General features: G+C 40.3%; 1 protein-coding gene across 12 annotated transcripts in view; it reads right to left on the minus strand.

Annotated features, from left to right (window-relative positions):
• The window catches only part of LOC132332309 (poly(rC)-binding protein 3-like), a 497,066-nt gene extending 474,164 nt beyond the window's left edge, over window positions 1-22,902 (minus strand). For 2 of the 12 annotated variants that reach the window (XM_059856608.1, XM_059856587.1), the window contains exon 1: window positions 22,608-22,881. The gene's annotated coding sequence lies outside the window, so the exon portion shown is untranslated. Of the gene's footprint in view, window positions 1-22,607 lie in introns of all 12 variants that reach the window. The other 10 variants (XM_059856495.1, XM_059856458.1, XM_059856553.1 and 7 more) reach the window with 8 other exon arrangements.
• Between the last annotated feature and the right edge of the window lie 4,743 nt (window positions 22,903-27,645).

Here is a 27,645-nt window from a genome sequence, read left to right on the forward strand (position 1 = left end):
CCTTCTTTATGTTCAGGTACAATTCAAAGGGAAAGATGTATTACTCAGATTCCAACTAAATAAATAGCATAGCAAAAACATTTGCTCCTACCTCTGCACTAAGAGGCAGATAAAATTGCCACCACTGCACCTGTGAAGACAGGCTTGCACAACTAGAGTCAGATTGCTGCCTCAAACAAAATTTGCAGTTGTGCCACTCAAGCACTGCAGCTAAGTGTGAAATACCTCCTTCATGCTGATGATGAAAAAGGAAGGAATGAAAGCCTGGCAGAGGAAGGAGAGAGCTATGAGTGGCTGCCCTGCTGAATAGCTTCAAAATTAAATATGAAAGGAGCAGCATTTAGAAAGTAGTGATTCTGAGCAGGGAATGCCTTCTTGCAAGACTGAAATTCTGATTCACTAACACACAAAAAGCCTTACGACAAAAAGCCTTGAGCTGTCATTCTCCATGTAAGCACAACTGGGAGTTATTGGGAAACCCTAAGGGTGAGCTTCCAGGGCTCAGAGGGTGAAAAACCTCGCTTGGTGTGGAGCATTTTGTGAGGCTCTCTGGAAGACTGTAGGATGAGGACAAGGGCAAACACCAGAGTACTTGTTACACTTTCTTGTCCCATTCCCTCCTTGCTCTTGTTTGTGTTAGTCAAACTTGTGGAATTTTTGACAAAAGCAGGTGTTACTGAGTTATGGAAATTGCTGTGTTCACTTTCCCTCAATTTTTTCCAGTCTCCTCAGTGCAATGAAGATCTGTTTCTTGTATTTGCTGGGGAACACCACCAAATCTTCAATTCATCAAGTCTGAGGCAGAGACTACCTGCACAGAGTAACTGAAATGTTGCCACCTGTTTATATTGCACAACTGGTGCTACTCAGCAAAGGTCATCTGAAGGTACTTGAAAGAAGAATTGCTGGTAAGTCAGAGGTGGCTTTTCATATCTTATTATCAGTGGAGGAGGAATGAGACATACAATGCTTATGGGGAAAAAAAAAATAAAACCACCTCTCTGAAAAGAAAAAAATAAAGGAACTTCCTAATCTATGCATCAAAACCCTCCACAAATCTATTTTATGAGAAAGTTTTCCTAGTATCAAAAAGCTTTGGGTAGAACTGAAGACTTAAAATATACAGACCTGAAAATTCAGACTGACTTAAAATATACAGACCTGAAAATTCAGACCACCTTCAGGCTTGCTGTGACTTTTTTGTGTAGCAATCAAGCATATCTTTGGGACAGCAGCAGTTTCCCTGATTTATGAAGCTGAGGGTTTGGTCTACTGGTTTCAGAAGAAATTGATGGTGGCTGAGCAATGCACAACAACCTGCAAAACTGAGCTTTCAGGGAAGTGTTGAAATATACACCAGTGAGGATGATTTTTCACATTGCCAAATATCCTCTATCTGTAATCTTTGCAAGCCTGAGGCTGTTCTCATTCTGGTTACAGAAGTGCTTTCCAACTGGCTGGAGTTCTGAAGTCAGGTTCACAGGAGAGAGAGCAAAGGTTGGTCACTGATCCACGAATATGACTTCTAGGAATCAAATCCCACAACATGAACCTGAGGTTCAAAGTGCAGTTTTTCCATGGATAACTAGCTATAAAGGCTTTTTTATGAAGAGCACTTTCACTGGATCAAAGTTTGGGACTATTCCCAGTTCTAACTTATCCTCTGTTCTTAATTTCTTGAAGTACTGAAAAAAGAAACGTGAAATCAAGAGGGTCCTGAAAAATTGAGTGCTTTCTAATGAGGAATAATACTTCTGTTTAATCTAAAGATATGTTGAAAGAATTAAGCAAACTGCTGTAGGAAATGCATCGAGAATAACTATACACATCTAACAAGAATCAGGAGCTTTAATGACTTGAATCTATATGTAAATTTTGCGTAGCTTGCACACAAACAGCCCTCTGTGGTCATTTTTGACAAGGGCTTTCTTAAGCCACAAAACTCATCAGATCCAAGAGAGAACACCCCAAACAGACCACAGTTAGCTGCTGGGATTAAATGGTCACTTTCTGAAACAAGCACTTAGTCTTCAGGAAGGTGTCATATTTTACTTTCTTAAAGACATTCATTCAACAAAAAATGCTATAACCTCTGAGTTAGCTAACAAAACCGGTGAGGTACAAAAATCAATATTTATACACTGAAACTGAAAACTCAAGGGTTTCTACTGTGCTGAACAGCAGAATATAGGTCCTTCTTATAAACAATCCCTACTGAAAAAATGACAGCTCTGGCACAACTCACAGTAGGAAGGGGAAGAGGTAAGACACTTTTTTGTTGCAGAGAAATGTAGTCTTGCTTTGAAGAATGCATGTCAGAGAGATCATCCTTTGAACTTGCTCTTACAGAGCGATTTAAAATATTTCTGTGCAGTGAGAGACCTTGTGGTGGAATATGTTAGTGTTCAAAATGGTGAAATAAATAAGAGGGATTTCAACACCTAGCTTACCCACAGAGTCAGAAACCTCAGTGCTTCTGAATGTTAGCTATTGGGGTGGATTTTGAAGGAAATATAAATGCTAGACTGAATCATGTTGAATGGCAATATCTTAATAATGTTTTATATTTTATCCTGCAGGGTAAACTTTCAGTAAAAAGGTAACTCAATATTTCTTGAAAATTTTCAGAAGATATTAGGTAGAAACAGATGAGACTAGCAGACTACCATGACTCATAATAATACACCAGTGAAGCTGTCTGTGAAAAGTTCTACAGTGAAAGTCAAAACCACAGAAGACTGTAACTCCACTGGGCCTTGAATAAGGAAATTCAAACCTGATTCTCTAAGCAGAATACATAAGTACATTCCATGCAATATCATTGCAGAAAAATAAAGTACACAGTGACTACACACCTACATGCATTTCTTGGGGTTGAGTTTTGTGGAAACTGTGAATATCTAGGCAGACAGCAGATTGAAAAAATCTCAGTTGTAATTAAGCACTTAGCAAATACTGGCCTGGAACAGTCTTTAGTCTTCCTCATAATAAATCTCACAAGAGCAAGCTCAGGAGGAAAAATTCCTTTAAGCATCCATAGGAGGCACTCTTATTCATTAAGTCCCCAATTCATGTGAATGTGACTACCCAACGTACTCTCCAACCAGCAGAAAATATGCTTCAAATATTGGAGGGACTCTGTAGGAGCCCAGGCAGGATAGCAGCTCTCCTTGAAAGAAATGATAATGAAAATTTATCAAAGTGTCTCCTATACTCTTCCATACGCAACTTACTCTTATACCAAAGAAAAGGAGGCACATTGAAGATAATGATGTTTATTACACAACAAATAGTTGAGACCAGGGCACATCTCAAATTGTACCAACTCAGTCTAGGTAGTTTGCAGCAGCATGTGTAAATAACAATAATAACAAACCAGAATAAGGCAACTAGGTCTTTTGAGTTATCCTCCTGAATCTCCTTCTACTATTTCTGTTTGAGAGCTGCTTTTCTGAGATCTTTGCCTTTTTGTTAGAGATTATTCCAGTCTGTAGTCCAGCTCTGTAGCCTGCAATAAGTTGCACTGCAAAAAAGTGGCAGAGCTTTAACAAAGGACTGTTCACTAGGCACTTTCAAAGGATTATCAAAAATCAGTAACTTTAAAATTGGTACAGATTAAGACAGTGTGCCTAAAAAATAAGTATTGTAGAGACACCTAACAACATTTTTATTTTTCTTCATCCAACTTTTAGGTCATCTGGCATAAAAAATAATTACCTTATTTTTTTAACAAGGACTGTCTTCTGCTTAGAACACCACAGAAAATCTTTCTTGCATTTTTTCCATATATCTCTCTGTATGAACACATACAAAACAACTTAATGAGACTCTCATTCTGTGAGTCCCCGCTGCCTGCTGGCATATAGTTCTATTACACTCAAAATATTTAGTGCTTTTTTTTCCTTATTGTTTGCAAGCCTTGTATTTCATTCAGCTCTCTGTCACAGCTACAGATAAGATCCAAGGAACTTTTTGGCGTCTACTAACAGGTGCCCAAAAATATGTGTAGCTGGGGTTTTGGCTGCTCATCCTTCTTATACTGATCATGTAGTGCTATGACAACATTCTGCCACATCCTGCTCATGTGGTGCTGTGGCACAAGATTGAGTACTTTGTTTCAGAAACTCATCTCAACAGAAAAATACCTCGGAGATCAACATTCCATGCCCACCTCCACCTGCTTTTTTTTCACCCCTTGCTGGCAGAAAAACTTGCTTACCATGAAAATATCTGACCAAAAAGCTTTTCCAGTATTAATCAAAGCTTGCAAACTTGCACTTGGAAGTGATAGTTTTTCCCACATGTGATTTGAAACGTATTTACTCCCATTCATTTCTCTGGCTTGACTAGATCTTTCATGATGCTGTTTGCCATCAAATTCCCATGATACCCCAGATAAGGAAAAAAGCCTCTTCTTATACCAGGCTGCTCAGGACTGGTTGGTCAGAAAGTCAAGTTCATAGAAAGATGTAAGCCCCCTGAACTCCCATGGAAACGAGATACCATGGAAATATCTCTAAGCTGTCACATTTTAGGTTTTAGCCACCTTTGCACTTTTTGACCATCAGCTTCTGACTTTCCGGTTTTTTGGGGTTTTTTTTTTTCTTGTTTCTCTTTTTTTTTTTTTTTGTTTCTCCTTTTTATTTTTGAAGAGTGATTATTTCTGAAAAAGGGAAGTGATTTGAGCATAAAAATTGCATTCTGTTATGCTTTTGGTCTTGTACCATTGCCTGGGGACTTGAGAAGGGCAGATAAAATTGCCTGTGTATATGGTCTTTTGGGCTGATGAGGCAAGCAGGACAAATGAGAATGGAATGCATCTTTGCTGCTGAAATACCATTCTGTACTTAATTCAATTTTGCTTGTGTATCAAGAGTGATTGAGAAAGGATATGCAAAAAGTCTTGGTGTATGCCCAACATGAACAAGTCTGTAGAGTACCAGTGCATTCAAAATGTTCCTCATTCTTCCTAATGCTCTTTTGGACACTGCAATCATTGATAAAACTTGTACCAGTCCCAACATGAATAATGCATATGTCAAGTTAGTCCACAAATGAACACAGCACACTGCATAAAAGCCAACGACCCACTGAAAAGGAAAAATCATCTAGAAGGATAAGAAAGGAATTTTATATAGTTCTCCCTTATGAGAACCTCCCTAGAACCATATATTTCAGTTCAGTAGAAATTAAACTTTAAAAACCTCTCAAATACCCATAAATAGAACACTATAAGTATACCTGCTAGGGAAAATAAACTTAACTTCAGCTCCAGGTGATCTAAAGTCTCTCATCATTCCAACAAAATTTCTTTGATTTTTAGGTGTTTGCTGCTGGGGGAACAAATAAATGACAACTTGTGGCTTCCTTTCCTTTCCTTTCCTTTCTAATTCCTCCCTACATCCTGGAACAAAACCACTTTCTTTTGATTATTTAGAAAATTCCTAATATTTCCTGGAAATAATATAAAGACTTTATGCTTTTTATCCATAAATTTGTGGATATGTATAAATATTCCACATACTATTCTACCATCATCATTTGTGGTCTTGAAAACAAGGAAAATACTTTTGTCGCTACGCTGGCCATTGAGTTAACAGCCTACATAAATACTTGGATTAGGCAGAGCATCACACTGTAGAAGAAATAAATTTAAATCCAGCCTTCTGTCAGACTGTGTGTCTATAAATGTATGTCAGCAGCATTCTGCCTCATCATTTCTTTGTAAAGATTTGGATAAGGAAGATTCAAAATAACCACAGATATTCCAAAGTACACCTTCATCTCAGGTTGCTACATTTCTCCAATTTCTGACATTGGATTTTGCTTTCATAAACATTTCATTAGCATATATGAAGAGCTGCTCTGCCTTTTTGCTGTTCAACAACAGCATAGTATGAACAGATAATTGGACATGTAAAATAGAGTTTAATGTCCAACAACACTTTTACCTGGCTTTAAGACATTTATCTATTCTCTGAAACATTCTGGTTGGTTGATAACAGGGAATTTCATGTGCCTGAATACCTTTCACTTCCTTCAAAGCATAAACATTTTTGGCATGATTTCTTTTCTTTAAATTAAATTCTACTTTGCTTTATTTTCAGTGCCCTAAAAATTCCTTGTACTGGAATTACTTATTAACTTTTAATGAGGTCTAAGGAGAACAAGATCTCGCTCTCTACACTCTCCACCAAGCCTACTAACTTTCTTCAGAAAGATGCAATAAATTAAAGTTCCATGACACCAAACTCCTGCTATTTGTTGTCATGGAACACACATGATATTTGTTGAAACTAATCATTTCCCAGGAAATATTTGGTGAACAGATAAATTAAAATCAGCAGCAAGAAATGCCAATCTTACTTGTACATTTCCAATTAATTCTTCCCATAACAACATCTTTTTTTTTTTTGAGCAGTATGCTGTTCAGCTGGACGAATTCCAACCACTCCAGTAAGACGGGGCTTAGTTTCCAGTGCTGTTTGCTCCCCTGTTAAACAAGATGCACCTGATCATTGTCTCATAGTGACTGCTTTTAGTCCCAGCTTAACAAGTTTCCCTCCAAAAATATACGGCTATCACTAAAACTCATTTTGGGCCACTAAAACTCATTTTAAGCTGTTAGTCCTGATTTTCACTTTCTCTGTTAAAAACTCATAAATTGAGAGCCTACCTGGAACAAAGGGACTTAGCACGATGGCTGCTGGTTATTCTCTGTGGTTGGAGCGACTGAAGGCCTCTTAGCAGACTCCTGTAGGACTCAGTAGCAATGGTCTCAGTGATCTGCTCTACAGAGGACAACAAGATGGCCTTTGGCACCCTGGAACAATGCACTTGCAGGCCCTAAATCTGGCACACAAAAGGGGCATTTGCAAGCAGGCAGCCCATTCAGGTAAGGCCAGTACTGTCCTGCCTGTATTAAATTTGCCAAAATGGTATCAGATTGTTCCAGCAGAAGTGAAAGAGTTAAACAGAAAATCTTGTATAAATCAAATTGTGCGGGAATCACTCTGTTACAACAGATTGTGGAGCACTATTTTTTCCCACTCTTTCTGATACAAGCACCCTAGGCAAACTTTCTAATTAGAGCAGCAGATGTATGCAGTGCCATGTCTCTGTGAAGTTATTATGCCCAAACCAAATTTTGTCACCAGCAGCCAATAATTCGTTTGTCTAGTAAGGGTTTGAAGTGGCCGTATCAATTATTTAAAAACATACTAAGAAGAGGAATCCATTAAAAATCTTCTGGGAAACCCAGTTATAAAACAGTGCATGCTCAGGTTTCATTCACAATATTGTCTTTTTAAAAATACAATATTACTAATTAAGGCTTAGTGCATTAGGCCATTAGTACTTGAGTGATTCATGACAGCATAACGATCTTGCTTATAATTTGTGCCTTAATTTATGGGATACTAAGAAAAAACAGAGGAAAAAAAACCTAAGCAATTTGCAAAACTGAAACTCATCCAAAAACTGCTTGCAGTAATTTCTCCTGAAAAGTGACTTTACTGTGTGTAAGTGCTATGCTAGTAAGAAAATGCTTCCTATCAATAATTAAAGGATAATGAAAGTTTCATATGTCAAAAGACATCCTCAAAACAGGACTAGAAAGAAGAACATTCCTTTTCATTCAGACCATCCACATTTTAAACCTCAAAATAACACCCTTCTCAAAGAAGCATTTTAAATAAACTATTTAGCGAAATATATGACTATCCAAAACTCACCACAAGCTGCAATAACAGTGCAAATTAGCACAATTCTTAGAAAAGTTGCAGCAGAAAACAAAGGTCTGCACAGTGCCAAGCATCCCTGGATGCCATGGTTAGCCATGAAGGATGTGGGTGGTTATCATGTCAGGGTTATGAACAAAAGCACTACAGAGTGGGTCTACAAGCTTCTGTTGATTGTAAGTCTCTTAGCTGCCTAAGAAGGTCCAGCCCTTGTCTGACCCCTCTAGTTGGAGTATGCCAAAGGTCTGGAGCTGTCAAGGCTTGGGGCCCATCACAAACAGTCTGCATCTCCTCATCTGTACTGGCACACATCTGAAAGAATTTCTAGGGAGTGGACTGTATTTTGAACTTCACATTCTCCTGGCAGATGTGGCTGATATCAGGGAGTGTACACAAGAGTTACAGGAGATTGGAGGAGGAAGGCAAGAAGCACATTGCCAACAGTGTTTCAGAAAAACTATCTAAAAATAATAGTAATTCTGCTCTCTGATTTGAAATATCCACAACTAAGACTGACAAAGACAGAAGCTTAGCAGGATTTTCAGAGACGTCTTTGGTGTAAAATCCTCTTTAATACTGATGGAATTTAGTGAGTGATGCTAGAATGGGATTTTCCAAGAAGTCTGTTTTTGGACAGCTTATCCTCCTCCTGCTTCCTCAACTCTAGCTGTTATTGAACTCCACTGCTGTCACACTATGTGAGAGCACTTATGCTTACAGGCGGGAGGACCAAACAAGCAGCAGCATTCCTCAGGAGAAAACCCGTTCCTCTGCTGCCAAGAAGGCACCTTCACCACAACTTTGCTGCTCTGCGAGTCTGCAAACCATCCTGCAAGTGAGATCTGGTATGTGGGATCAAAATATCAGCTAAACAGCAGAAAGCCAACCCTTGAAACACATGGGTGGGTCTGAATGAGGTTACTGTGAGCAAATTGCAGCCAGGCCATTTGAAGGCAAGCCTGTCACATTGCTAAAACACTACTGAAGTGCAAACTCTGCATGATTCCAAATGGATGCTGATGCTGGGCTTGGCACGAGACCACTGACTGCAACTGAGGAGGTATCTGCTTAAAAAATAACTGAAGTCATTGTAGTCTGAAGAATTAACTGAACCCCTAACTAAACATATTTTATACTTTCCATTTCAAATGGTTTAATAATACAGAGCTACTCTTCTACATAGCATTTAGCTGGCAGTTTAAAGCAACATTTGGATTGATGGAACCATTCATATTAAAAAAAAAAAAAAAACTCAGTTTTGTGGTGACAAACATTTAATTTGGATTAAATTCTCTTGGTCAGTCTCCCTATTTCTGGCTATTGAATGGGCAAGTTAGGTTGGAGTCTCCTATATCCAAAGGCCATAACTCTGGTGGGAACCAGAAGCCCACTCTTAGATTTTTTCCCAGTGTCTTGTAGGAATTGAAGTCAGAATTGTTGTATGGCAAACTCACTCTCTTCTAACACTGAGTATAAGGATTCCCTTTGATCTCCTGACCTTCCAATAGAGTCTGTCATCCCATGTCTTTGGCTACTCAGAGAACCTGGAGTCTCTAATCCCCTCTCCACCTCTTCTCATGCATTTAATTAATCTATAACTACAGCTGCTATTTTAAAAGTACAGCCTCATCTTGTGATGAGCTTATTTCACCACATTTTAAAACAGAGGTAACTTTTGTTCAGTAAATTCAAAACTCTCTTCAACAGGCTCTCTGTTTAGCAAGCTGTGGTACACAAGTACTCTTGGTAATGGAGTTGCAGCAATTAGGTCTGGAACCATCTGAAGATGCCACCTGTTTTTCAATACTCAACTACTTTGATCAATCTTTACTACGTAGGAGCTTGGCATGCTGCTACAGGCCACAGCTGGTATTTCCACGTTCTTGTACTCATCCAATTTTGTCATGACTTGATTACTAAAAGTCAAGTTGAGAAAACCTTGGTTTACATCATCCCTCTCTGCTCCTCCTCCCTCCCATACTCCCCAGAAAAACTGAAAATATCTGATTTTGCTTTGCTTGGCTTCATCTCTATTGCCCTATCATTTTCCTTTTGGTTTTTTCTTCTTTTTTTTTATTTTATTTTCCCTTCTTGATTTCTGGAAGACTTAATATTTTCTAAAGAAAGTAAGAATTAATTTGTAGTTAATGTAATTTTATTGATAAAAAGGCTGAATTTCTTGATTTGCTTTGGTCATGTTAAAACAATCCCTGAATAACGAGGTGCCACCCACAGTTTGAAAACTCTTTTGACAAGGCTTCAGTAATAACTCCAAACTATGGTCCCTATGCTGCCCCATGAAATACAAAGCTCTTATAGGTTATTTTTTATTACATTATTTGCAATGACACCTGTCCCTGATGTGCTGATTCTTACCATAGCAACAGCATGTGGAAAAAGAAATTTGAAATCAAAAAGCATCCGAAGCATCCCAGGAAAACAGATCAGAGACTGCCATGACATATAATTATTATATTTTTTCCAGATCTGTAATTAATTTTTTAGCAAAAAAACCCCATGTGGACTTTTCTTTTCTGGTTTTTTTTTTTTTTTTCATTAATAACAGCAATGTAAACAACACTTCTGTGTGCCTTGCTGCATTCTTTTAAGCCAGCATAAACATCCTGGATTGATGGACAGAGTTAGTGCTGAGGACTCTCGGCTCTTTCCCAGCCCCAACCTTTGTGCACACACACACACTGGAAATCTATTCCCCCACATGGATTTTGAATCCCTTCCATGCCCAGGTCTGCAGGACAAACATGACTCACAGCTGACACCTACAAGCACTCAAAACTGCAGTCCTGCTAGGTTAAACGGGACAAATCCAAGGAGGGAAGTGATTTGCCCGCACAGGTATACAGAAATCTTTATGCTGTGACACACACCCTTTCCCAGGAAGAGGACATCTACACCAGGATTAAAGGTGGCTCATTACTAATGGATTAATGCCTTGCAGATAACATGCAGAGTCATTCTGCAGGCAAGGCAAATGTCAACGTCCCCAGGAGAAGGCTCAAAGGAGTTTTTGGTGTCGGGCAGCTGATATGAGTTACAGTTCCAGCTGCTTCATTCACTGTGGAATTTTACTGTTTCAGATACTGCTTCTTGTAGTAGTATTATAGCACTGACACAGTAAATATTACTTATTGTGGTATTTCAAAAATATCTGATAAACCGAACTGTATCTTACCCATCCATGTTAAATTTCCAACAGAAAAATAATGACAGATAATATGCAAAGAAGTAGTTTTTCATAAATGATAAGTGCAATAATTCCATTTTAGGTAAACATAACTACCTGTATAACATAATAATATATACAATTGCTTAAAATATTTCACACATAGGGGACTTTGAATTTAAAGTTGCAAATGATGTAAAGCTTCGATGTCATGACTTCACTCCTTGATTTTTGAAAAAGAACAGAAATAGAAAACTGAAAATATTGTGTATGGACAGAATATTTCACTTGGAAGGAACCTAAAATAATCATCTAGTCCAACTGTCTGACCAGTTCAGGGCTGACCAAAAGTTCAAGCACATCATTGTCCAAATACCTCTTAAACACTGACAGGCCTGGGGCATTGATCACCTCTCTAAAGATCCTGTTCCAATGTTTGACCATCCTCTCAGTAATTTTTCTTCATATCTAGTCTGAACCTTTGCTGGTCCAGTTTTAAACCATTCCCATGTGTCTCATCACTGGGTACCCAGGAGAAGAGCTGGGCACCTCCCTCCTCATGTTCTCTCTTAGGAAGCTGTAGAAAGGTTGTAGGGAGATAGAATAAATTAAAGATAGTGTAGAAAGTAATCTTACCCCTAAGGAGTTGCAGCTGGGCCAATTAGCAAAGGTTAGGAACGGGCCTGACTGTAACAGGCCACAGCTGTAACCAATGAGAAGAAGAGTGCTATAAAAGAGTGGGTTAGCCCCTTGAGAAGGGAACTGGAGTCAGCTGGCTACTTTGTGGAGAAGAAGGAGTCAATGCCTGGAGAAGCTGCCCATGAGAAACAAGCAAGTATGAAACTTTTGTGATAAGAAGACAACAGCATGGAACCCCTGCAATAAGATGATAACAAAAGGTCACCCTTCAACCTCCTCTTCTCCAAACTAGACAAGCCCAAAGTCCTCAGCTGCCCCTCACAGGACAGATGTTCCAGATTTGATGCCCTTGTCTGGACACATTCAAGAACCTTCACATTCTTCTTAAACTGCAGGGTCCAGAACCCCCAGCACACAGTGCTCGGGGTGAGGGTATGCCAACATTGGCACCTGCAGCTTTCTGAAAGGTACTTGAAATAAATTCTTGAAACATAAAAATGCCAGCCACTTGAATTTCCTACCCTCTATTTACATTGTACTTCAAGGATCACAAATAAAAAAATACATCTTCCCTTTGCCAGTAATTTTAAAACCAGAAGATGTGCTCAGAATCAAAAGTTAGTAATTTCTGGCCTCCCAAATGAAGTACTTATCAGTAACAGAGTGCCAAAGCTACATGAAATCAAATGCATTCTTGATTAAGAACATTATATAGTCCAATATTAAAATAATTTTGCTTAGAGCATAATGGCTACCTCCTGTTTGAAAGACTGACTAATGCTTACAATATTGCATCTGTGTAAATGTTAAGAACTCAACTCTCACCAACTGAAATTTAATCCAAAGGGGAAACAGGACTTTTTTTCAAACTACAAACAAAGATTCTTTCTGTTTTACTGAACTATTTATAGTGAGAAACCAGAACTAAGCCAAATGAAAATGAGTCTGCAAAAAACCCTGCGGAGCACTGTGCACTGGAAGATCAAACCTCCCAAAAGAGAAATGTGGGTAAGGCTCTTGACATATCATTTACACTCTGAAGGTCAATAGTGAAATCCGGTTTAAGGTTAGTCATCCTTAAATGAGGAGCATGACCAGAAACCTATTGTGCCTAAATCTACACCGTCATCTATCCTTCACAAGAACTTAGGAGTCATCACTATAGCTGGCCTCTGTCCAGCAAGAACTTTCCTTTTCAAGTCCAGCAGTGAGCAGGACTGCTCCACGCTCTGAGTCAGTAAGCACCTTACACTGAAGCTCAAGTACAACAGCTCAAGGTAGTCCAAAAACAAAGTAATAAAAGCAGGCCATGAACATATTTAAAGGGAAAAGAAACCAGAAAACTGGAACAGCCTCCAAATGGAGTATGGGAAGTAAAAAACTCCCTAAATAGTTGTAAGGAGTTTGATCAGTACATGAAAGGAATTGTATGACATCTTGGCTGCAAAAGCAAGGGAAAGAACTGCATAACCCAGAAGAATCAGTCATATCTTCTTATAAGCATACGATTCTCTATAGGTATGTTTAAAGGGAGAAAATAAAGTTTTTAAAAAATGTTATGAAAAGGCACCAGAACCCATAGAACATGATCAAAGCAAAATCTAAGATAATCATCTAGCACTTATGATTTCTTAGACTTTCAAAATATTTTATTTAAGTAAGTTAGCTAAAATTTTTAAAAATACATCTTTTATTCCAGTCTAGACAGCATGACATCATCTGCCTGCACCTTAATTCTCACAGGGCTGGGTAAAATGCTTTTTTTCAACCCTCTCTTCTAAAGAATGGAATCCATAATGTGGTTTAGCATATGTCTGTGTATTCCTGCATAATCTAATGTCCCCATTTAATATTTTAAAACAAATAATTAAAAAGATAACCAGTAAGACCTGGGAGCTTTATATTTCATTCATTACAAAACATATTCTAATCTTTTCCTCCTTTTCTCCGAAGGCATTTTATTCTGAATTTACTTTTATCCTTCTATATACTTTCTTCTTATTGCAAAAGAAACTTGAATTGTGCATTACCATTTAAAAGTAAGAATAACATATTCTGTACATGTATGGCAGACTGCAGGTGCAGCTCTGAGATAAAAGGGGCAGAAAAATGTTTTGTTTGGAAGCCATAAACACTGGGTTATCAAAAGTCAGTATGGAATATGCTGGGGGTCTCTGATGGAGATGCACATGAAGGATGTGAGATGGAAGCCTGAAGCTTCCAGGAAGACTGCTGAGCACTGGACTCTGTCATTCATAACACAAGGAGGTGAAGCAAGCCCCAGGTCACAGGCACTGCTCTGCTCCACCAGGGTCATGAGGGACAGGGTTAGCTGCTTGTGAGGAGCAGGAAAAATGCCCTGCTCGATCATGTAATTAAAGACTGCGTCAGCAGGTGTGCCCATGAATTAAATACAAAGACAACATAAATACTCTCATTTTGTGACTTTTAAATGCTTTATTTTGCCTCTTAGATGTTTTTAACATCTTTTTTCCTTTGCATGCAGCCATTTTAACTGCTCACTCTAAGTACTGTCCCAGGTGGCTTCTTCCTTCCATTGTGTTACCACTCCATGTCTTCCTAGCCAGACTCTCTTCTAAATAATTTATAACTCAGAATCTCACCAGGACTTTCAGACCAAGAGCACAGATCCATCGTCAGCCTAAGTCAATTTTATGCTGCATTTTCCTACACCTCCCCTCCACTGTGCCTTGAGGCAGCTGTAGTGTTAATATGAGCAGTTAGTCAGATGGATCAAGGATCTGACTGGGCTACAGTGGTTTGTTTTTTTTATATTACCAGTTGCAGCACACAAATCAGAGGAAAGAAGGAGGGTTGTGCAGGACTCCCTCTGCAGAAGCAGCTGGAATTTAGACCAACTTAAGCTGCTCTTGAAACTATACTTTAAACTGACAGTGTACAGCTCCCTTTCAGCCTGCAATTTCACCTTCTAACATTAGTTGTGCTTTCTTCCAATCCAGCCTCCAATCTCTGATATTTGTTATGTGCTTTTTAGCTCACATTCTCTTAAGATTCTCTTAAATCTTATTAATCCCATCCCAGAGCAATGCTTTTCCCTCTTCCATCCTCCCTTAAAGACTCCCTCACGCTTACTATTTTTATTTTTAATTTTTGCTTATGCAGGTACTTTGTTAACTTTTGTTTAAAAATTTCTTTGGTTCCATATATTCTACTATCCCTGATTCTGCCTCAGATTGCACCTCTAGGTGCACTGTATGTGTCACACACAAGCAAAATCTGCATGAGAGTGCAAATTTAGAAGCTGCTTTTAGGATTTCAGCCTTGAAGATCAAGCATGAGTTTGCCTTTGCAATACATACTGGAAAGATCTCACAGGAGTGAAGGATCTGATATTATCCATATGGCACTGCAGATTTCACCTTCAGACTCGGAAGAATCAAAATCCTCCTCTTCCCAGATTCTTCCGTATTGCCAGGCAGGAGAATTCTGCCAATCCCAAATGCTAACACAGGCACCTATCCCCACTCAAAATACAGCTTTAAAACTAAGCTGGTGGCTAGGAACAGCCACATTTACAATTCTTTTCCAGTCTCTACCCCACATTACCACTGAAAACTAACTGTAAAAAAAGAGAAGGAAAATAAATTACCTTCTCTTGGTCTTTTATTTTACTATTACTGCTGTTTAATATTTTGTCTGTGCACTACAAAACCCAAGGGTGGGGTTGCTGAGATGACTAATCAGTGTGGAATGGTTTGGGTGAGAAGGGATCTTTAAGGTCATCTAGTTCTAATCCCTGTGCCATGGGCAGGGATGCTCAAAGACCCATCCAAACTGGCTTCAAAGGGTGGGGCATCCACAACTTCTATGCATAGCCTGTTCCAGTGCCTCACCAGTGTCTCATCTCTGACATGTAAAGAGTAACCAATGAAGTATCCACCTGCTTCTAGAATTCATCGAATATTTTTATATTAGGTGAAAATCCAAATACAGACAAAGTAATTTCTTGCATGTAGATGGACAACCAGAAACATACAGCTAAAAGACTCTATTTTTTTATCATATAGAATTAATATATTTAAAAGATTCCTATACTTAACATGTGCTTTATTTAGACCTTAGATTTTAGAAAGAACTCTCAATTTATTTCATCCTGTGATGGAATCAAGCAGTGTCGTGTTGCAGAAATCAAATGAAAGTGCCAAGGAATTTTGGTTTAGTTATGCAGACTGCCTGAAACACGAGCCATCTCATACAAGATAAGATTCTCTGAAGTAATAATAATAGATACTTCACACCTTCCCTGTTGTCAGTGTTCTACCAGCCTGTTTGGAGTCTCTCACTTAGGCAAAAAATCCTACTGAAGTCAAGAAATTATTTAACAGGAATAGGAATTGCTGAATTTAGCCATAGCTCTGCTATCCCTTTTTACAGGTAGGAGCAGCACTGCACCAACCCCACATTCAGTTCCACTTTAGGAGATGTTTCCATGGACCATGACTCTGTAATGGTTAATTGAAAGCTGAGATTTAACTTTGAACTTCCATACTTTTACAGCCTAAGTTGTTCCCCATTAAATACTATAAAGGCAAAATGTATAAACCTTTTCAAAAGGCACACAAATGAAACAGAACACACTTCTCCACTGATATCACAACAGGAGAAGGAACCATTCACATCCTTTTTCAGATACAAGTATTTACATTTGCTAAGTTCTACCTTCCTGTTCCTGCTACAGCCTCAGCTGGGTTATACAAATTTGAAACCTGATCTACTCTGAGGTGTGCCTGGAAGGTGGCCATCACAGGGTTTGGAGCCAGATGATCTTTAACATCCTTTTCAATCCCAAGTAATTCTATGATTCTACAAAATTTCATTAAGTTTCTGCACTGCTGATAAACACTCGGATTTTGTCTGGCAAGGAAGTCCAAAGAAGCTTGGAAGAACATCATAGCCAGGTACTTGTCTTCACCTTCCGAAAGACAGGCTTTTTTATTTATCCTGAAGGGTTTTCTGAGCCCACCTCAGGATCCTATTTCCTTCCCAGTTCATGTTCCCTGTCTTTCACCACATTGTCTCTGAATACTGAGGTACCCAAGGTTACTGAGGCAGCCATCATGACCTAAAGATATTGCCTGAAACTGCAAAGGTTGGACTGTGGATGTTTTATGAATTCACCAGGTGAAAGAATGGCAACGGTATGACTGGTAAGAGAATCATACAGTCATGGTGCTTTATTCTACTAGAGCTCAAAGAACTCTACCACTTTGATTTGCACAAAATTTTCAAATTTTGATTGCAGATTAAAAAATCTTCATGGGACCTCCAGATTATTAAAGATACTAATTATAAAAGATACTGTTGTATGTAAAGTGCCAGTACGTTTGAAACAGACTATGCCACTATATACATGAGCTGGTTTTAACTGGGATAGAACTACTTTTCTTCACAGGAGCCAGTATGGGACTGGGGTTTGGATTTTTCCTGGAAACAGTGGTGATAATGCAGGGATATTTTCGTAACTGCTGATCAGTGCTGGCACAGTGTCCAGGCCTTTCCTGCTTTTCACCCCACCCCACCAGTGAGGAGGCTGGGGGTTCACAAGGAGCTGGGAGGGGACACAGCAGAGACAGTTGACCTCAGCTGATGCAAGAGATATTCCTTAGCATATGGCATCATGTGCAGCACATAGAGATGGGGGAAGAAGGAAGGGGAGGAATGTTCAGAATGATGGTGTTTGTCTTCCCAAGTCACTGTTAGAGCAGATAGAGCCAGGCTTTCCTGGGGATGACAACACCTGCCACATCAGAGGAAGTGATGAAAGAATTCCTCATTTTGTTTTTCTTGTGTGTGTGTGGCTTTTGTTGTACCTGTTGAACAGTCTTTGGCTCAACCCATGAGTTTTTCCTTTTACTCTTTGGATTCTCTGTTCCATCCTGCTGGTGGGGCAGTGAGCAAGTGGCTGTGTGGGGCTTAGTTGCCATCCGGGGTTAAACCACAACAACATGTCACTTAAATTAATGAAATTTTATATTAACTACTATTAAAGAAGAGGATTAATTTCTCATCAGACTTCTGGAGTTGGCCCTAAAACCTTGCTATAAAACTAACTACTTTTTAAAATGCACACAAAAGAGCCTGTCAAAAACTATAATTAATAGAATCCTTCTGCAACTATTTTTAAGTAAACCAAGAGCCAAACTGTAATCAAGAAATGTATAGTCCTGAGCCATCCATACCTCAAAATGAATGAACTAATTAAGTATTTTTTCTGTCATTTACAGAAGACAAGCATTTTGCTGCTTTGGATTAAGTGTTCACAATATCTAAATATATCTAATGCATAGATGACAAAGTCAGATGTTGCAAGATCCATAATCAAAATTATTGGATTCATACTCCTTGCTAAAAGCCTTGCAGGCCAGCAGAATCAATAATGCATTATGTATATAAACAAAATTTCAGTTTTGTCACTGATACAATGGCAGTGCTGGAACAGGTACCCATCTACCAGCATGAAGCTGCAGCAGTGGATGGAGTAGGAGGAACTGCCTCACTCCATTTAAGCTGAAATTATTTGGGCTGCTCCTAGCAGATTCTTTGGGACATGAGTGATCGCTGGGACTTACAGTAAAACTCATTCCGAAAAATGCATTCCCTTTGAATTATATTTAAAAAGGTGTCTCTCCTCACGAGACATGAAATACCATATTTATTTCAAGCAAATTCTGAGCATTTTAGCTCCAAGGCCACAGCTTTTCTTGCATTTGGTTAGAACAGGTGGAGCAGTTACACTGTGTTGTCTGAAGTTAACAATAACATTCTTTTCCCTTTCCTACAAACACTTTCTGCACACAAAACAACCTCCAGCCTACGCTGGCAAGTAGGGTATAATAGCTGGATGCAAATCCAGGGAAAACTGGAGTAAATAAAAACATACCATAAAGAAACACCGTAGCTGGAGACCCCTCTCCAGAATTACTTCTCACTTGACCTCCTACAAACAGTTGTTATCAGAGAGCTGTGTTAGCCCTACCAGACTGTAATTAAGTCATCCCTATCTAATAAAGGGAAAACCAAGCAGACTGATGATTGCAAACGACAAGACAGAGGAGTTTATATTATAAAGGGTGAGGGGACACTTTGCTCTCTTAGCCCTGAACATCTCAGCCACTGCAGCACCAGATCATTAGACCTCTTCCTGTCCCTGCCATGCCTGAGCACCTGTAACCTCTGACACTCATCCACATGCACCAAGACTGGGAAGGGAACTGCTGCTAGATCTGCTCAGCATCTGGTTCTTCAGAGTAACACATTTCTCAGGAGGAAAAATACTAATTTTCTTCTATGCATAAGCAAGTACAACAGAAGAAAAATACCTATTTTATTATAAAGACTGTATTTCCAGCAGACAAAATGCAAATAAATGGTCATCTTTGCTTAAGGTAACATCATTCATCTAAATGCCTTAAAATTACAAATATACACTCAGATGGAAACACATACACATATAGTACCATTTTAAACCAGTAAAGAAAGAGGTATCTAAAGAGAAAAATGGATTAATATTTTCAGAGGCTACTGATTTTTAATGTACACTGTGATTGCATTCTGCGTGGATACAGATAAAACCACTGCACCCCAGCCCCAAAATTACCAGGCAGCCCTGTGATAGTTCTCATTTACTTTGTTAAAACTCTAAGAAAGCCCATCATCAATACAGTTTTCTTTGATAAGTGTACCCAAATGGAACAGCAACCTTGCCCTGCAACAAAATGTCACTGAACCTGACAGGTAGTTGTAATTTAGGACAAGACAAAATACACATGTTGTTCTTTTGTGGAACCACCACATCCACTGAATAAAAACTTCTTTGACTAAGAATTTTAGACTCACATTGCAGAATAACAAGGTGCAATAATACAAGAAAATAATTTCAGCTGGTTAGCAGTAGAAAGAATTCCCACCTTACTTTCACAGCAATAATGTCCACAAAGCTGGAGTGACTTCTGAACACTCCACTACTTTGTTTATAGACGTTCACAACTTTAAAAGACTTGTTTCAAAAACAAAACAAACAAACAAAAAAGGCTTTAGAAGTGAATAAATCCAAGGTTTGATGCCATATCCAAATCTCAAAATATAAGTTAAAGAGATGTTTAATCTAGGTTAGTACATTAAAGAATAAGCTAAGTGTTGGTGTGTTGTCACTCATGCCAGTGGGAACAACCCCCAGATCAAACTCAACATTAACCTTACTTCAACACTGTCATATCCAGCTGAAAGCACTCCTGTCTTTCAGTTGTCATAAAAAAACCCCAAACACATGACTTGCTCTTTTTGTGTACAAACATTCTATCTTCTTTTTTTTCACCAACAGCTAAGCAACCAACTAAAGGTTCCTAGTGTGTAGATTTTGAAGTGAGCACTGCTTTTCCAGAAACAGTTAAAGAACACCAGGAGAATTCTCTTCAAAAGCTCTTGAGAAAAACAGTGTTAGGAGTTTTCCATTTCCTGATATATTTTAGTGTTGCTGTGATAAAAGACAATATCTACCTGTAAACATACAGTATGCACCCAAAGTAAAATCTAAACAAAATGAGATCTGCTGTCAATAGCATTCTTTGGAAATATCCTAAATCCTGACATGGTGAGATAAAAAAATCCTGAAGAATGCTGATCACAGGTAACTCCTGGTGACTTCAGTAGGAGTACTGGATATTTCAGCCTTCTGTGGATTAAAACGAGGTGGCACGATTTTTATCTACCAAACAAGAACTGTTCTGTGCTACATGTGATTTTAACAGCAAACTCTATCAAACCAGAAAAATTGTATCACGTTGCAGTGCTTACCAAGAAAATATGTTTAGCCAGCAGTCAGGGCTCAGCAGAACCGCAGATGACAAGCTAACATGCATCACCCATATTTATTTATCTAAACTGCCAGTGCACTGTGCTCGTTTTCCATCCCTTTTTCTTACCCTACATTCCTTCAAGAATGATGTACACAGCACATCAGGTGTCTCTCCCCTCACAGCTATCAAGCGTTAGGAATGTCACATCTCACTCAAAGCATGCTTCCCACTTTCACAATCAGCCAGCCACAGCAGAAAAAAAAAAAAATTCCAAGGCAAACTTGTGTAAAATATTTTAATTTAGGCTAACAAGAAATGATGAGATGTCCCTTGATAGCACAAGACTATTTCCATGACTGCTCATTTTTACTGAGTGTTATCTATGCAGCATGTGGAAAGACAGGATATTTTGGAATTGCATTAACTAGACAGGAAACATTAATGTTCCTGTATCTGTGAAGGCCTCCAAACAGAGATTATAACAACCATTTTAGCTCCTTTGTAAACTTTTAGACGCAACGATTCAACCTGTTAGAAAACCATGTATACCAAGTGCTCTTTCATCTACTTTGTATTTGTATTTATTTCATAAGTAAATCCAAATCTCACAGCCAGACAAGTGTTAATACTTTTGAGCTAATATCTGAAACTGTGTACCATTGTGAAGCCAGCTTTCCTTACAAGTTCTTAAGCAAACTCACCGCTTGTTTTGAAACAAGAGGGATGTGAAAAATCCATGAAAAAGAGCTAGAGGCTGTTATTTTGCTTCATATTAAGTGACACTTTGCAAATGGCACCCTGCAAGTTATGCCTTAACACCTTGTTAAAATGCAACTAAAATCTATATTACCCCGCTTCACACACATAGGTAAAATACATAATTGAAGGCACACTAAAAGACTTGGGGGAAATCCATGAAACATATAAATGACTTGATTGCCTCTGAATAATAAATCGTTCCCCAGCAGATTTATAATAGACTGTTTAACCATAAAAACACATTTCTGCCATCAATAGGCACAGTTTTCTGAAGAATGAAAAACAGTCTAAAACAACTTTGGAATTGGGAAGTAAGCCAGACTCCAATGCTTCTGCTGGCTGACCAAAGTGATATTGTTTCATGTCTCTTTTTCTCACTGAACACTAATATGTAACAGCAAATGATCCATTTACTCTGGATCACAACTCTTATCTTCCCCACTCATCCCTGGAATAACACTGTCTTGGGCTGCTGGAGGGACAGAAATGCTATTCCTTCTCATTAGCTGTAAAGTTTTCCTTTTCTGCACTTCTCTACTGAAAAGCCAGGAGAGGAATGGGAGCCATCACCTTGAAGGTGCCAGTAATGATCTACGGAAAGATGTTCTGGAGCATAAGGGACTGAACTCTGTGGAGAGCTCTGTAGCTTTCCTGCATCCCTGACCAGCTTCTCCCTCAGCAGCCCCTGCTGTGCTCCTTGCTCTAGGTACAGGGACTGTTTGGTAGCTTTAACACTCATCATCCCAGGGACACAAAATACAAATGCACTTTGCACACTCACCCACACACTCGCTCTCAAGCCACACGTGCACACACACAGAGCTCCCTTGGCACTACATGCAATTCATTCCCAGTCCCCTGTGTACTGCTTCAAAACAGAAACCAAGCATACACACAGAAAAAAAAAAAAAGAAAAAAACCCAAAAAACCCACCAAACAAAAAAACCCACCCACCACCAAATCCCAACCAAACATCCCACCAAAATATTAAAAAAAAAAAAAAAAAAACAAAAAACCCAAACAACCAAATAAACAACACAGCAAGGAGGAGGGAATGAGGAAGGGAGTGGAGGGTAGGACGAAGGGAAAATGAGAAGCTTGTTGTTTTTTTTTCCTGCTGTTGCTGTGGCTCCCAAGCATGCAGCGCTAAGGAAGAGTAGTTCCCCACTTTCATAAGCTAGCTACATCCTTGGGATAAAAGGGAGCAGTCCGGAATGATGCTGAGGCTGCAGAAGGCAAAATAAGGCTTTGCCTGACTCCCCCTGAAATTCTCTCCTCCACATCCCCTCCTCCCTAAAACCTGCCTTAAATGGGGAAAAAAAAACCAAAACAAACAACAAAAAAAGAAAAAAATGAAACCAAAATACCTAAAAAACAATCAAAACCAAAAAAAAAAAAACCAACAAAACCAACACACAAGGAAAAAAGTGATGAAAAGACACAACTCACCTTAACAAGGGGTGTTGGATGGGGTCAGAGAGGAGGAAGGGTATAAAAAGATCTATTTTTAGCAGAGGTTGTGATAGTATTGAAACACACAGACACAGGGTTTGGAAGCAGGGAGAAGAGTATAAAAAATGAGGGGAAGAGAAATTATCAAGAACGTGTAAGTCAGTCTGGCAGGAGAGAGGAGAATCCCCAAGAAAAAAAAAATTAAAAGAAAAAAAAATTTTTAAAAACCCCAAAAAACAACCACCAAAAGCCGAGAGGAGAAGGAGGGAGAGCGCGGCGGTGCCGGGGTTGTGTTTTGTTTCTCTTCGCTGGGGGCGGGCGGAGGCGGCGGGGCGGGGGTGTGGGGGGTGTTCGCGCTTTCGGCGAGGGGCCCCTCGCTGCCTGCCCGCGGGGCTCCCGGCGGCTCCGGCCGGCCGCGCTCGCTCCTCGCCCGGCTCCGGCGGCTGCGGCGGGCGCGGCGCTCCCGCGGCTCGCTGGGGCTCTGCAGCCGCGTTCACGCCGCCGCCGCCGCCGCCGCTCCTCGGCCACCCCCGCGCCCGCGCTCCCGCCGCCGCCGCCCGCGGGCGCCCCCCGCCGCCAGCGCCGCGGGCCGGGGCGCGGGCGGGCTCCGCGCCGGGCGGGACGGCGGCGGGCGGGGGCTCTCCCTCTCCGCGGCCGTGCCGAGCCGAGCGGCCGCGAGGGGAGCAGTGCCGTGCGGGGCCGGGGGAAGCGCGATCCCCGCCCGCGAGGTCCGTGCGGGACCCGGGCTCGCCCTCCGGGCTGCGGGGCCCCGCTGCTGCGGCCGCGCGTCCCGCGGCACCCGGGGAAAGGGAGCTCAGGGCTGGGAAGCGAAAGTTGGGCGTGCTGAAAGGCAGCCGGCGTTTTGACAGCTGAACGCCGCTTATCAGCGGCACATCAACGTCGCTCGGTGTCGTTGGGGAGAGCATCAGTAACGAGCCGGGAGGATGAGAACTGCACTTAATCGTATCAAAAGTAGTAAAACCGCGTTCAGCCGTGCCTTTAACACAGAAGCGTGGCTCACAGAGAGCGGCGCCAGCAGATGATTTTCCTTCCTGGTCCAAATGGAAGCCGCTCGCAGCATTCTGCTGATGAGGACCATCGGCGGGTCACATTTATCTCAAACAGCTGACAAAATCCAGCAAACATGTACATGTTACTGAAGGAAGATTTTTACCGGACTTGACACCCTCAGGAATACTTTGCAACTAAAAATAAAACCTGTTAAAGTTGTTTCGAAGCAGATAAATATAAAAAAACTTTGAACCTTTTTTTACATTTTCATTGCTTAGACTGAGAGAAGTAGAAAAGAACAAAAATGAAAAAATGGAGAATTGAAGTGCAGATAAGTGAATGAGCTCTAAAAAGTACTTTATTTCTATCTACAGTGCTATTAGCAACTGCAAGTAAATATATCTGTTTATGACTTGTGATTTTGAATTGGCATTGTCCCATAAATGATGAGAGCAAATGCAGACCAAGCTGTTGGATCCACAACCTGCAACTGATACACAAGCTGTGCTTCAGCACCACTGCTGCACTGAGATAAGCATATGCAGTAAATAGTAGAAGGATATGCTCCAGTTTGCAAACTCTGTAAGTGTGCATACTTACTCCATGAGTACATATAGTAAATAGATGTAGTAAATAGTAAAAGGGTGTGTTCCAGGATGTAAACTGATGCTTAGAAAGATGCTTACTCACACTAGTGTTGGCTGTTGATAGCTGGCAGTAGATAAAGGTATCTGGAATGAGCGTTGTGGAGGTACCAGGGTATGAAATGGTTGCTCCTAAACACTGTCCTGGGTACCCACGGGGAGGATGTTGTCTGAACCAGCTGCCAGTGGGAGGTCTGCAGGCAGCCTTGATGAGCAGGTCATGGTGGCCAAATGGTGGGAAACCAAACCGTCAGCAAGGGATGTGGAGTGCCTAGTTTTATTTGCCATTCAGCATGGCTCTGGCCTCACAGGTGCCTTTGAAGCACTCCTACAGGAGCTCTCAGGGGTACAGCAGTGACCTCTGTGCTCTGGCTTACCACTCACTATCAGCTGAAATAGAGGAGGAGGTAAAATATTTTGAACCCAAGTCTTGGTTAGAACCAGAACATCCTTGCTAATTTAAATAGGAAAAAATACATCCTCAGAATGAAACAAAAAAATAACTATTCTTTATTTCATTTTTTTTTCCTCCAGATAAAAGGTACTTGCTCTGGGCTTACAGGAAAGAGGAACTGGAAGAATAATGAACTTTCCAAACCTCTCATATGAAGTAGAAGTAAAATAAGAACCCGTAGTTCCTTAAGTGAGCTTTTCACAGGAATCAGAGGAAGAAGATCCTCTTCTGTCTTGTTGCAGGCTCGATTTCTTCCCGTTTCTTCTCTGGTTTCTTCTTGAGCCAAATTGTTCAGCAGTATAAAGGATGAACCCAAGAGTTTACAGGGTTTGGATCATGTCTCCCTTTTTTAAAAAACCAAGTATATACAGAATTATTCCTAGCCACACTAAAGAGAGTAAAGATGTTGGAAATAAAGTTTGTTATTCTTTGGCTCTTGATTTCTGCAATAACTAATGTTGGGAAAACATTTTATACATTAAAGTGAGGGTAATGTTTTATACATTATGCTAGTAAATATTTTCTTTAATTCCAGTTCCTTTTCAAGAAACTCCATCTCAGTTAGCATGTATTTTCACATGAACTCTCATTGGTTTTTAATATTTATGAATCATCTTGCACTGTTACAAAAGCATCAGTTTACTGTAAACCACAGGTCCGTTCAGTATGCAGTGTGAGGCTCTGACCCTTACCAGTTCCCTTAGCTGCTCTATGCCCAGCAATATCAGGGTAGTACTTACTGTCAGTTATGGCACTGTGTCCCTATTGACTTTCCCAAATTTGCACAGAGTTATTATTTTTTATTCCAATTAAAAACAAAACCAAAAAACATAACAAAACCAAAACCCCTTTTTGATGACAGGCTTTATCGTTGAATGATGAAAAGCACACACACTGATGGTGTTCAAGAACACCCAAATACAAAATGTTTAATGCCAGCATATCTTTGTGAAATGTACGTTTCAGTTTCCATGTCACAGGATCTGCATATTTAATGTCTGATTTGCAAGCATAACTTGGCACTCAAGCCTTTTGCATGCTGGGAAACAGTTTTACAGCTTAAACATACATTTAAGTGGATGGAAATGATGACAAAGGTTAAAATCAGAGATTTTTTTATTTTCTATAGAGCTCCTGTAGAAATTCCTTTTTCTAGAAGACAATATATCTGTATTAGAGATAATTGAATTGTCCAATTTGCTCAAATAACCCAAAGGTAGTCAGAAAGGTTATTGAGAGAACAAGACAGAACATCTCAACTGACACAAACAAAATCCTTCCTCACAGGTCATTATAGTGCTTCGGGGTATCGCTGTTGCTGCAAACAGTTACTGCCAGCGAGCTTTCCTCTGGTTTTCATTCATGCTGTCCAGAGGAAGACAGACTTTCTGTTTTGTTCATTATGAAACACACAAATCTTGTACGCTGACAGAGCAGCAAAGCAGAGAGATAAAAACTTCAGTTTGGGTACTGCATTTGATGTCCTTGTACTGCTGAGGGGTATGAACCAGGCCACCATGACCCCTCGTCAATCGGTAGTACCCATGAGCAGAAATTTGATCTTCTGCAGGGTAGACCCAGCCACAAAGCACCTTGCTTCCGTTCAACCTGTTGTAGATGCCTGCAGATCTCCACTGCTGTCAGTACTGTTCCCTCAAAGCCATGCTGCAGCCAACATCAGGTGAAACTCTGGTGCAGCATCACCTTGACTACTGCGTGTGATTCTGGGCTCCATCTTTTAAGAAGGATGCAAAGGTCCTGGAATGCATTCAGAGGAGGGCAAGAAAGGTGAAGGAGCTGGAACACGTGTCCTGTGAGGAGCAGCTGAGGATTCCAGGTTTGTTTAGTTTGGAGAAAAAAAGGCTGAGGGAAAGCCTCATTGGTCTCTACAGCTTCCTCAGGAAGGGACATAAGGAGGGAGGTGCTCAGCTCTTCTCCTGGGTACCCAGTGACAGAAGACATGGGAATGGTTCAAAACCATGTCAAGAGAGGTTTAGACTGGAAAACAGGAATAATTTCTTTACTGAAAGGCTGGTCAAACACTGGAGAAAGCTTCTAGTAGGGGTGGACAATGCTCCAAACCTGTCGGCGTGTAAGAGGTCTTTTGACAATGTCCTTAATAATATGCTTTAACTTTTGGTCATCCCTCAACTGGTCAGGCAGTTGGACTACATGGTCATTGAAGGTGCCTTCCAAATCTCCTCTCCTCTCCTCTCCTCTCCTCTCCTCTCCTCTCCTCTCCTCTCCTCTCCTCTCCTCTCCTCTCCTCTCCTCTCCTCTCCTCTCCTCTCCTCTCCTCTCCTCTCCTCTCCTCTCCTCTCCTCTCCTCTCCTCTCCTCTCCTCTCCTCTCCTCTCCTCTCCTCTCCTCTCCTCTCCTCTCCTCTCCTCTCCTCTCCTCTCCTCTCCTCTCCTCTCCTCTCCTCTCCTCTCCTCTCCTCTCCTCTCCTCTCCTCTCCTCTCCTCTCCTCTCCTCTCCTCTCCTCTCCAGAAAAATATTCTTTCTAAATCACCAAGAATCAATTGAATGGTGCACATTAGTGATATGTCTGAAAGAGGCATGATGCCAGTCTTTCTGTCCTTGCTGTTGGTATGTGCAGATGCTTGTTTTATCAGTGTAAGTTAGAAAGTGAATTTCAGGCCAAAAAGTAGATTTTAAAAATAATATTATTGCACATAAATGGAAATATATATCTATATTGTTTCAGTCAGTTTGGGATTCTCTGATTGTCCCTGATGTGTAGGCTTTTGTCTGCTTCACCTGAGTATGGTAAGGTCTGTCAGTCATGCCCAGGTGTGATAGCACTTCACAGATTGTGGACATTATTGAGAAGTTTTCACAGAGATGTCAAAACCTTCATTTAATGTACACTCTCAAATTTAGTGAGGATGTGCAAGCAGTAGTACTTGAAATGATTAGGAAGTCCC

This window comes from Haemorhous mexicanus, chromosome 1 (genome assembly GCF_027477595.1).
Source record: "Haemorhous mexicanus isolate bHaeMex1 chromosome 1, bHaeMex1.pri, whole genome shotgun sequence".
Taxonomy (NCBI): Eukaryota; Metazoa; Chordata; class Aves; order Passeriformes; family Fringillidae; genus Haemorhous; species Haemorhous mexicanus.